General features: G+C 35.4%; 1 protein-coding gene across 3 annotated transcripts in view; it reads right to left on the minus strand.

Moving 5' to 3' along the window:
• The window catches only part of LOC143047789 (mitochondrial glutamate carrier 1-like), a 29,549-nt gene extending 23,967 nt beyond the window's left edge, over positions 1 to 5,582 (minus strand). Inside the window, exon 1 of one of the 3 annotated variants that reach the window (XM_076221046.1) lies at positions 5,453 to 5,582. The gene's annotated coding sequence lies outside the window, so the exon portion shown is untranslated. Of the gene's footprint in view, positions 1 to 4,536; positions 4,555 to 5,321 lie in introns of those variants that run through there. The other 2 variants (XM_076221047.1, XM_076221048.1) reach the window with 2 other exon arrangements.
• Positions 5,583 to 13,394: the final 7,812 nt, after the last annotated feature.

The raw sequence follows: 13,394 nt of genomic DNA on the forward strand, positions 1-13,394 counted from the left end.
TGAAATTTATAAAAATTGAAAGGGAGCTTACATTAATAGATATAAACAATTCACCAAAGTTTCATGGACATTGGTGAAAGCCTTTTTGAGTTATTGTCCGAAGTGTTAAAAATCACCCTTTTTTTTATGAATAAAGCCCCATAAATCCAAAACTTAAAATCTGAAATTTATAAAAATTGAAAGGGAGCTTACATCAATAGATATAAACAATTCACCAAAGTTTCATGGACATTGGTGAAAGCCTTTTTGGGTTATTGTCCTAAGTGTTAATAAAAATCACCCTTTTTTTATGAATAAAGCCCCATAAATCCAAAACTTAAAATCTGAAATTTATAAAAATTGAAAGGGAGCTTACATCAATAGATATAAACAATTCACCAAAGTTTCATGGACATTGGTGAAAGCCTTTTTGAGTAATTGTCCGAAGTGTTGAAAATCCCCCCTTTTTTATGAATAAAGCCCCATAAATCCAAAACTTAAAATCTGAAATTAAAAAAAAACGAAAGGGAGCTTACGTCAATAGATATAAACAATTCACCAAAGTTTCATGGACATTGGTGAAAGCCTTTTTGAGTTATTGTCCGAAGTGTTGAAAATTCCCCCTTTTTTTATGAATAAAGCCCCATAAATCAAAAACTTAAAATCTGAAACTAAAAAAAAAACGAAAGGGAGCTTACGTCAATAGATATAAACAATTCACTTAAGTTTCATGGAAATTGATGAAGGTGTTTTTGAGTTATTGTCCGAAGTGTGGACGACGGACGGACAGACGGACGGACGGACGGACGGACGGACAGACGGACGGACGGACAACGGTATACCATAATACGTCCCGTCCTGGGCGTATAAAAACGATCCACTTTTTTCAATACTACTTTGAAAATTTCTATTTTTTTAAATGTCACGCTAAAAGCGTCACACTCCTGACAAAAATGACCTGTTTTTAAAACATTTCTCTGCAGTGGTTTGAGATATCTTCATGACACTTTGCAGCAAGCTAGCCCTGACTATCCTGCATTTTATAACACCTGTGTTATAATTCTAAACTTAACTAATATAAAAATATACCACAAAAAGTAAAAAGCTTCATTTTTTTTGAAATGGCCCATTTGTGGTTTTCCCTGATCTCATGGTTCGTAAGCGTACTAAGTGTATATGTAGGATTTCCAAGTGTGTTATTTATCCCCAGTTCCTTAATCAGGCAGTCAATGTACATGTAGTGTTTCTTGTAAACAAAAACAATATTGTTTGAGGCTTTGTTAGCTGGAACGACAACATATTTTTCATGGAGGCAAGACAAATCCTCTATGACATGAGGGTCTTTAAAGATGGAAGGAGCTTTGGTGCTCATTGACCCTTCAAGCTTACTTACTCTTATCTGAATCAATGACCTCACTGATTTTACCCACTCCGAAAGAGTGTCAACCTCAACCTTTTCTCTTTTTGACCAGTCTTTTGCATAACCCTCAACAGTTTCCATTAGTAGTCTGAAGTTCTGCTTCCAATTGATTGGCTGTGGCTCTCTGTATTTTGGACCCTTGGACAAAAGTTGTCTCAACTTGTAGTTATTGACTATGATTAGGTCTCCAGAAATTACATGGCCAGCAGGATTATACACGAAATGGGAATGTGAACAGGCACAATCAGGTGGTTTAGCTTTGAGGTCATCAATATTTAGATTCTGCAACCCTTTTTTGTGATTAATTTTTTTTAGATGCAACAGGGTTGGTGTAGGAATAGGATACTATAGAAGATTGATCCTTAAGTAAGAAGGAATGTTGCTTTTCACTCTTTTATGGTGAAGAATATTACTTATATTTATAGCATCAATACCCTTGTTTGTGAACTTCAAATTGAAGAATGAACGTTTTTGCAGTTCCTCTGAATGTTCAAAAATGGGTCTGAATAATCTATGGTTAGCAATATCCACCACCATGGCAACTATTTTATACTTCGTAGATCGACTATCTGTAGTGTGGCATTCTTCACACGCTTTCAATAGAGAGTTCAGTCTAGAAAGCGGATGTGAGAACAGTTTAGAGATGAATTCCAAGAGGTTTATTAATATGTTCGGCAAGGCCATCTATAGAAACATCATGCATATTAGGTGGATTAAAGCTACGATGTCCATGACTCCTCAGCCGACGAAGAGACCTATTGAATGAATCCATCACATTCACTGAACTACAGATAGGGCTACTCAGGTTACCTACAGTATCTATTTTATCGTTACATCCATAAGGTGTTGCAGTAACTAATTCACTGATCCAGTATTCTTCTCTTTGTCTGCGAAACGGTGTACTTAATGTTGGATTATTGGTCATGTTGGTGTGGTAATAAATTTTTTCTAAAATGCAAACTTTAATTGAATTTCCTGAATGGTCAATTTGGTTGAAATGTTGGTTAACAATTTCTTGGTTTTGAATGTCATTCACACTTGACCTATGTCCATTCATTGGGGTGTTTAATCTGCTCTTTGTTTCGCCTACATACATTGTATATCAAACCACACAAAGTACACTCAATTTTGAAACAAGATTAGAGGACTTACAATCCAAATCATCATGACTACGTGTATTATAAGTTTTATTACTTTAACTACATGTACTGGTCTAAAGATGTTTATGTATGCAACAACTGCACCTGTCTAATAACAACGGCAAACAAAAAAGCTGAACAATTAGGGGAGACAGAAAGCAGGGGGCTTTATTAGCCAAAAAATACCAGCCACACCATTTCATTCCAGTTTTTCTAAGAGGAGGAAGACTGTGAAATCCACCCCCACCCAGAAGAAAATCACTGTACTAACATGTAAACCAACAGAGGTCAGATCTCTTCCTTCAAAAATACAAAGTATATTTGTTTTATTACTTTATTCCTTTGAAAGTACATGTTTTTAAATATATGATAATCCATCAAATATGTTTTGAAAAGGTTTGTTTTTTGTTGTTTTTTTTGGGGGGGGAGGGGTGTAAATTAATTGATTTTTATATCATTTTATAAACCATGTAGATGCCATTGTATGCAAATTTGCTATGTATCATGTACATTTACAATTTACAATTGTGTCATGCAGAGATTTTAAAGTCAATTCAAATAAAATAAGAGGCTGTACATGCAACATTACTTTTGAAGCTGGTTAAATTTACTTTTAACATGCTGTTCAATTAACAAAATATTGGCTGGCATCTCAGTCTGTACAGTTGTAATGTTAACATGTTTAACAACAAGAAAAGCTTGCTTACGGGTATATGTACATTTCTTAATTTGTTTTTATTTATAATCATTTTGTTTGATAGAGTGTTACTGTCAACAACACAAAAATTGTCAAGCAGTTTCAAATATTGGAAAAGGGAAATATAGTAAAGCAGGGACTAAACTTATCTGTTTTACTCTAGGGGCCAGCTGGGCCCCTAAGATATTTTTTCAGGGGCTCACTTGAAATTTTGGGAGCCCACTAATCTTTATACTAAAAGACTAAAAGAAAATAAAACTGAAAATTACTTTATATATACGTTACTAACAGTGTTCCAGCTTGAAATTCAGGGCAGTGTTGATCAAAATATATTTTTCAATAAGTTTTTAATGAAGTTTGGATATCAAACTAGATATTGGAATATTTATTTACGAGATTTTGCGTTTCGTTTTTCCATTAAATATTTTTGTAAATAGCGATTCAGGGACAAGTTACCGTCTAACACAGGCTTGTAATGACTCCAAGACAATAAGAAAACATCCCTATTGCGATGCTTATTGAACAGTTTAGAAGAAAACACTATTAAAAATGAAATAATCGTAGAAAATTTAGCACAATTATGAAAACATGCGGAAAGAAGGAGGTACATGTATATGCCATATCGTGACTCCGGATTGAAAACATATAGCTGTCCGACTGGGTTTTGGTTATTAGAAAGAACCTAATGGTTTTTCGGAAATTTTCTCTATTACTATCGCTTTGATAAGACAATCAGGTTTCCTTTTGGGAACAGTCGCGAGGGAAAGGGTAAAAATGGGATTTACTTCATTTTTTTTTACAGTCGCCAACTGGGCAATCAGGATGATTAAATATATTCGCCTAGCCGAAAATCTGGTCGCCTTGGGTGACTGGGCGAGCGTTAAGTTTAGTCCCTGTAAAGGTTTCAGAGATCTATGGAAACAGAGTAAAGTCTGTGTCATTTTGGTCTTTTGTGGATAGTTGTCTCATTGGCAATCATACCACATCTTCTTTTTTATATAAAACTGCAAAGAGGGCTGCAATTCATGTCTTACAAGACGAAATTAGAAAAGAAGTGACACAATTTGCAAAGGCAACATCTGGTGAAACATCCCTTGATGATATTTTGGGATTCAATTGGAACCTCATCTTACATAAAGTGACAGTTTGCCCGTCATTGACTGACCTTCTAACATCAGCTCTTACCACTTAACACAGACAAGTTAATAAAACCAAAAAAAAAGGTTCAAAAATTCCCACAGCCCCAGCTTGTCTGGCAAAACAGCCATTGGACGTCAGAGTAATCTTGGACTAAACCTTACCAACTCAACAATACCAGCTACCAGTGTTAAGAGTGTGAATCAGTGTTCTCCACAGGATATTTGGATAGCACAAACTGGGTAACACGTGTGAACAGCTTGGTGAAATGATTGGTACCTTTGAAGGTAGTGCAAAATCAACGGAAAATAATTGTCTGGTTAACTAAGCATCAATGCAACATACATACATGTACATTTACATCAGAAAGTAAAATTTTCAAATTTTTGTTTACATACTCTATTCAAATAATGTACAATGTATTGTATACAACAAGACTTGATATGAAAAAATGTTACCTAATGATAGCGTTTCTTTGTTTACATTGCATATGACGTCATAACTTAAATAACGTCACAACTAAAATCCCTAACAATAGAACCAAAATTGGAAACGTTACAATATTTCCGTTTCTTTTTTTTTAACAAATATTTACATGATTTAAGTTACAAAAATGTACAAAAAAATAATTAATACAGACTTCGTCCCCATTTACAGGTAATGCCACCTCATATACACTTATGGCTATTTGTCCGCCATTACTGGATATCACACAGGTTCCTGTAAAATTTTGACGTCATAAAACAAAATATCTGACGTCACAATGGAAAAGTGATTGTTGTATAAGTCAAAAGTTCAAGCGGCCGGTTAGCCGGGATTAGAGATAATGTGTATTAGTGAGACAAGTCTGACAACTATCCACCAGACTCCAGCGATCAAATGAATCAAAATGACCAAGACATCAATGATAGGTCACTGTTCAGACTTCAACAATGAGAAAAAATCATACCTAATAGTAATAGTTAGCTCAATGAATAAAAGGCCCAAGTCAGACAGAGGTCATCAACAGCAACCTGCAAAATGTCTTTTAACTAAAAATTTCGGTCAGCAGAAGATATAAAGAAAGGCTCAGCGTTATACCTCTATCTACTGTATAAGAAAAGCACGCTAAGTTATAAGTATCGATATCTAGACAATGGTATTCTCTTGTTATTGCAAAAATATTGTGTCCTTCTCCTGGGTCCAAAAAGATAATGATGTATTTGGTACCAGTTCGTCAAACTAAAATAAACCCAGATAGGACTACAAAATGAAACTATTCCGGAATTTTTTAGCCTTTCTGTCAAAGTCGGTGAAGTCGATTGTTACCTGCGATGTACAATCACCATGTATATGTTACAGTAAATAGGTAAAATATACATGAATTGAAATATGTTTTGATAATTTTAAAGAAAAGTAAACACTTATTTTCAAGATATAGTTTTTTTTCAGTAAAAGTGCATTTAAAAATCTCCTCTTCAATAACATTTATATAAATATCTTGATTCTTGTAGTTTTAATGAAACAAGACACAAAAAAAGCATGTAGAATGGAAATTCTATACTGATATTTCGTCTAGTAAAGAAAGTCGCTGATTGGATTAAAATTGATTCCGTTTTTTTGTAGAATTTTCCCTGAGAATTTTCCTCACTAATGTAACTTTCTCCGAGGCATTGAAAACGCAAATTAAAAATATAACTGCCGCGAATAATCTAGAAATGCAAATAATCTTGGTCACCTTACAATCAATATATACATTTTTTTATCACAGCCAAAACAGAAAGCTGTACTTTTTCAAAATAAGCATGTATATGGTCAGTAATACAGTCATGAGATTCACATTTAAGTTTCTAAACATGTATATTTTCTAATCCCCTCTGAACATATCTCCATTCCTATAAATTGTGTTTTATTTTTTATCTTCATTATCACTATCTGTACAGAGCACGTCTACCGGACCACTTATTTTTGTTTTTAATTTAATCCATATCATAATTTACTTTTAAAAGCTAAAAAAAACCTACGTTATTACCCATTTATGTTAATATTCCCTATTACCCGTTTAGGGATGTTCCTAAGATAGGAAGCTTATACATAAGAAAGAAAGCTCGGAGGTAAATTTGTCAACGTATATTTGTTCCTAATAACATTTGTTCCCGAGGGAAACAATATTATAATAATATTTGTTCTGCGGAAATTGTGTCATTTAATACTTTTCCCATCTGTATTATATTTGTTCCACTGATATTAGGAACTTATCTTATATGTTGATGAGTATAAGAAATGTTCCTATTACGCTGAAGTTTAGTTTACGCCTAATTGATTACTAATTGATTATTATATAAATCAAAACAGATTTGAAATGTTGAGTATATTCTAAATCAAAACAGGTTTTAAATGCTAATTATATGATTATTATGTAAAATGAAAATTGTTAATGAGTTGGATATATTCACCTGTATACAACACCTGAATGTATACTGAAACACAGAGGCTGATGAGTATGAGAAAATATATATGTTCTTAAATGATGGAACATATGTTGAAGGTAACTAAATATGTTAACAAGTTCAGCTGTGAAATATAAATGTTAATTCGAATGAGAAAAATATCATTTAAAGGTAAAATATGCATACCAGTATACGTAATTGTGGATAATTCAGAAATAATATCTTCAAGATTGGGAACAATTCTTTTCCATATTCCACTGGTATTAAAGAGATAATCGTAACTAGAATTACGATTATCCCAATATGGCGACGGCAGATATAGGTAAAATCTTTACAGTCATTTTTCTCAAATATAGCATGTTTTTGCCAATAGTTACTCAGCTGCAAGGTTTTTCAATACCAATACATCATATTTGAATCGTAACGGTGCACTGGAATTGTCTAAGCGCTTTGAAAATTGCCGTTGAAAAATTCGGGATGATAATCGTAACTCTATGGATTTTTTCTTCCTTGATAATCGTAATTTCCTTATCCGATAATAGTAACTGAAACATAATAAATGTGTCTTTCTGCATTTCAATGGTATTATGTGTGTTAAAAATGCAAATGTCCAGTTTAACGATGACATTAACGCATATAAAAATAAATGAAGAAACTCACAGGTTAATATCTAGGAAAAATTTACTTATATATCTCTATTTATAACTGACAACAATATGCATGTCGAGTCAGTTATTGTGGTAAGTCGATATTTTTAATTTTTTCAAAGTGTCCATGTTGTGTGCGCGTTTAATTTTTTTTTGGGGGGGGGAGGGGGGATTATATATGAATTTTAAAAATCTATTAAAGTCTTAATTTAGCCTAATTACTTTAAAGTAGATTATATGATCAGGAAACTCGTTTTCCGTGGACAAATTGCCTAATCATTTCAGGTTATCGACGGATGTAGTGAGTTAAGAATTTTGTGGAATTTTTCTAAGTCGTCTGTGGTTTTATTCCATGATATTAAACAATCGTCTAGAAATCTTTTCCACTGTTCATAAACATACGTTTTGAATTCCGCTGTCCAAATATTTAGCACTTTTTTCGTATAATATTTTTCTTAGAAAGCGATAGCTATAAAAATTGGAATAGGTAGGCGCAATTTTTGTTCCCATTGCAGTTCCTGTAATTTGTTTGTTGTATTCAGCATCGAAATAAAAAATATTTCCCTCAAGCTTATGAACAGTTAAATGACAACGAGTATAACACCTAGCTTCGTAAAAACAATCAGAAAAAACAATTAGAAAAAATAAAAGATTGGTAGAAGAAAACATGAAAAGCACTACCATTTAATCAGCTGTAAATATCAAAATAGTAAATACATCGAATCTCTAAACCCCAATGATTTTAAACTGAGACACTGAATCAACAACTCAAAGAATGAATCATTTCTAGATTTATTATTATACCTTACATATATTTCAAACAATTTTATTGGGTGAAACCTTATCACGTGACATGGAATAATTCAGTTAATTTTCATTCAATTGCAAGGAAGGACGAATAACCCTAAAAATTTACACCAGCGGTGAATAACCCTATTATTCACCGGTGAATAACCTTTTGAGTTTGTTGATTTGTACTTGAGTTACATGAAAATGACGTCACAGACGTGAATAAATAAAATGGCAGCGTTCACGATACACCTGTGGAAGCCCATCGAAAGACGAGGAAATAAGGCATTGGACATGAAAAGAGATGAGAGTGCCAGCAGCCGATAATATCTCTTATAAACGGTCCTTTTCAGGGCCATCGACATTTTACAAAAAGATTCTACTTTTGTTGTTAATTCGAGAAATTCGAACACAAATGTATTTTCAAACGTCAGTCTGTGTGTTATGTTAAAAATATGGACACTATAGTAAGTGTTCGAAATGCCCTCCCTTCTACTGTTAGTTCGGTATAATAAAACAATTGTGGCCCCTTAAAATCGATGAATATCGAAAATTGTCAACCCTTAAAAGTTATTTCACTTCGGGCTGCGCCCTCAGTGAAATAACCTTCTCGTGTTGACAATTTTGGATATTCACCTTTTCAACGGGCCATAATTGTATAATATTAAATATATATATATAATTCGGCAAAATATCAGTTCAACAATTTTATTTCTGTAAATTTGCGGAAGCAAATTTTTTGTTGTTTTTCCCTGGCCGGGATTCGAACTCATGCTACTGAGATATCGTGGCACCAAATCGCCTTTCCCTATGCTAGACGTGTTAGACCATTCGACAACCCAGACTACAAAACTAAAGCTTTCGATGGTCGAGTGTTACCTTTCCTCGTCAGTTTTTATCTAGCGTCGTAACACGGTACATGATTTAAGAGGCATGAAGATGACATTTTTACAGATCAGCTGCATTATCTATCGTAGAGGATTTTACAAATTAAACTTGGTTGACTTACTTGACTTAATCCATTTCGTCCCAAGAGGGACATAGGGCGACTACAGTTTCTCTCCATTTCTTCCTGTCCATGGCTGTTAGTTTTGTTTCTTTCCAATGTCCTTGGGGGTTCCATTCTAGGGCTTGTTTGGTAATGTGTGTGTCTTTTTTTCTGAGAGTATGCCCGATCCACTTCCACTTTCTTGCTCTTAGTGTCTGGGTTGTTGGCTGTTGTTTGGTTCTTCTCCATAACTCATTGTTGGATATTTTGTTTGGCCATCTGATGTTGAGGATGTTTCTCAAACATTTATCGACAAAAGTCTGGATAGATTTGATGGATGCAGCTGTTTCTGTCCAGGTTTCTGATCCGTATAAGAGTACAAATTTGACATTGGTGATAAATATCTTTAACTTTGTGCTAGTTCTCAAGGCATTACTCCTCCAAACAGGTTTAATCATGGAAAATACCTGTTGTGCTTTCTTTTTTCTTGCCGATACGTCTTCGTCTGTGCCTCCTGATGTACTGACAATACTTCCATGTAGGTGAATTGTTGTACATCTTCAACAGTAGAGTCGTCGATCTTAAGACAATCTTGCTGGTTTGTATTTAGCCTCATTGATTTAGTTTTCTGTGCGTTGATGTATAGGCCTGTTTGTTTTGCTACTGTTTCAAGACTTTTGGTCTGAGGTTGTGCATCTTGAAAGCGATGGGATAGCGCACAAATGTCATCAGCAAATTCAAGATCTTCGAGACGTGTTGTGAGGGTCCATCCAATGCCTTTTGGATCTTTGTAGGCTGATTTACCAACCCATTTAACTACTATATGGAAAATGAGAGGAGAGAGAATACAACCTTGACGTACCCCAGTTGTAACAGGGAATGATTCGGTCATAGTTCCACCATGTATAAATTGACAGGAAAATTGGTCGTATAGCAGTTTATCATTTTGATGATCTTATGTGGAATTCCATAGTGTGCCAGAATGTCACAGAGGACCTGATGGTCAATGCTATCAAAAGCTCTCTGGAAATCAACAAAATTTAGGTATAGTGTTGTCTGCCATTCTATTGTCTGTTCGATGATAATTCTCAATGTGGCTATTTGGTCTACACATGATCTTTCTTGTCTAAAGCCAGCTTGTTCATCTCTAAGTATCTTGTCAACTTCATTTTTTATTCTGCTAAGGATGGTGCTACAGAGCAGTTTACTAGGTATGGACAATACAATGATACCTCTCCAGTTTTTGCAAAGCGACTTGTTACCTTTCTTGGGGATATTTTACTAAAAGTTCTTTACTCCAATCATCTGGTATTTCTTCTTCTTCCCAGATCTTATTTAGAAGTTGTAACAGGCTAAGGAAAGATGTATCATCCAAGACTTTTATAGCTTCTGGTGGTATGTTATCAATGCCGCCTGCTTTTCCATTTTTTCGACTTTTGATATAGCTTTGTTAACTTCAGGTTTTGTTATTTTGCTGGTTTTGCTGTTTGATATTGGACCATTTTGTAATTCAGGGTTATCTGTAGGTGGGGGCCGGTTAAGAACCTGCTCGAAATGTTCTTTCCACCTTTCAAGTTGATCTTCCAGTTTAGTGAGGGTATTTTATCTTTGATTGGTGTATTTGAAGTTGGTGGTTTACCGCTTAATTGCTTTGTAATGTTATATAGGGTTTTGGTGTCTCCCTTGCTACAGGCGACTTCGGCTTCTTTTGCTAGTTGTTCTACAAGTTCCTTTTATCTTGTTTGCAGCTTTTCTTCACCTCTTTATCTTTATTGCTATACTGTTCTTGTGTCTGTTTTTCTGCTGTCTAGTTATAGCAGTTATAACTTTTTCTTTCACTTGTCTTCTTTCGTTGACAATTTTCCAGGTATTTTCTGACATCCATTGCTTGCAGTTTTGTTGGAGATAGCCGACAGTTTCTTCACATGCTTGAGCAATAGAATCTCTGGTCATTTTCCATGCTGTGTTGATGCTAGTTTCGTCATCATGTAGATTTTCAAGTACACTAAATCCTCTACACCATCAAGACTCTTGCAATGCTTCCTCGCAGCAATACACGGATACTGGGGTCTAGTATCTCAGGTTCATTTGCAAGGGATCTCAGAGCAGCAAGGGCCTTAGTGATGCAGAGTGCAGGCCCACCGGCGAGTGGACACGCCCTGGCTCTCATCAATCTAATTAAAAACCGATCTCTCATCGCTCCTGTTTCTGATATGTCGCGTGGGAGATCTAACGAAACCCGCTTTGAGGTCACATGTGAGTGACCTCGTAGGTGTGTCTTTTTCGACCAATGAAATTGAGTCTTCCACGATCTTGGAAGTTTAACGTAAGGCAAAGGGATGTAACTCATTTTATTTACGACGAAATCGTCAGTCAAAATAATTCATAAACTTTTTTGATTGGCTTATTAATAGGTCGTCAAGTCATTTGCATATCTTTATATGTGACCTCAAAGCCGGTTTCGTTAGATCTCTCACGCGACATATCAGAAACAGGAGCGATGAGAGATCGGTTTTTAATTAGATTGGGCTCTCATCAACCTTGCCCCAGCTATGGGTTAAATGCCCCACTGCCTTGTGGGTGACTTGAGAATAGTCAAAGGCTATGGAAGTTAATCCAAACAGAAAATCCGGGTAAATGGAACTCGTTAGCCACATCAATCGTCTAAGGGATGGACATCCCCTACAGAACAAACCGACCCTTCACGTAGAAGGTTTAGCTTAGGGCCAACACCCCTAACTTGTAAAAAATATTACGTTACAGAAACGACTACTGAAGAAAACCCTCTTACTCGTCAACGGCTTGAGATAGAGGTAAACACAAAATGAAAACCACGACGACATATGACGCTAAGGCCGATGAAGTTGTTCTCACCTAAATCACCTGTATTCAACTAAAATTGGGACTTGGAGTGTACGAACACTGTATCAAAGTGGAAAGAGCTTGCAGACAGCCAAAGAAATGGACAGATAAGGTATTGAAATGTTAGGACTCAGTGAAGTAAGATGGAATACATCTGGCATGACAACGTTAAACACTGGTCATACCATCATCTACTCTGGTAACAAAAACGCCACTGACACTCATGATAAAGGTGTTGGATTCATGCTTACCAAAAAGGCAAAGCAGTTTCTCTTAGAATGGAATCCTGTGTCATCTAGAATAATCACTGCCAGGTTTGACACAAAATTTAAAAAAAAAACCAACCATAATCCAGGTTTACTCACCAACAAATAATGCAAATGAAGAAGAGAAAGATGACTTTTACAACTCTCTGCAAACCACTGTAAATTCTGTGCCAAAACGAGACATCCTCATTATAATAGGAGACCTCAATGAAAAAGTGGGTAAGGACAGGACAGAGAGAAAAGAGAAATGGTACCAAATGGAATCGGTGAAATAAACGAGAACGGTGAAATCTTTGCTGATTTCTGTGCTGTAAACAGTCTAGTAATAGGTGGAACACTCTTCCCCCATAAAAACTGCCACAAAGTTACTTGGGTTTCGCCAAATGGAGTGGCAGAAAATCAGATAGACCATATTGATATATCCCAAAGATGGAGGTCATCTCTGCAAGATGTGCGAAACAAGAGAGGAGCAGATATAGCATCAGATCACCACCTAATCATTGCAAAGATACAACTAAAACTACTTTCAACAAAAAAAGCAAAATCTAGAAGAAAGAAATTTAATGTTGATCTATTCAAAGACCCTAAAGTTGTTCAAGACTACCACATTCTGCTACAAAACAAATATAGTGTAATGTTGGTTGCAGTCACAGAAATAATTATATTTTAAGTAAGTCTGAACCAGTGACACCTCCGCAGTAATGGTAATACCAGCTGAGGCAAAAAAAAAACCCAAGACATTCTGTATATATAATTCGTCTAAATAACAGCCCAACAATGTAAGATCTGTTAATTTTTAGGGGAATATTGTGGTTTTACCCTCATCTATGCAGGGATTCGAACTCATGTTACTGAGGTAGCGTAACACCAAACCGCCTTGCACCATGCCCGGGGCGTTAGACCACTCGACCACCTAGGCTCGACAAAAATCAAGCTTTTATTGGCCGAGTGTTACCTTTTCCCGTCATTTTTTGGCGGAAGCAAATTTTTTGTTCTTCCCTAGCCGGTATTTGATGTGTATATATATAATATATACGAGTC

Source organism: Mytilus galloprovincialis, chromosome 10 (assembly GCF_965363235.1).
Source record: "Mytilus galloprovincialis chromosome 10, xbMytGall1.hap1.1, whole genome shotgun sequence".
In the NCBI taxonomy this organism is placed as follows: Eukaryota; Metazoa; Mollusca; class Bivalvia; order Mytilida; family Mytilidae; genus Mytilus; species Mytilus galloprovincialis.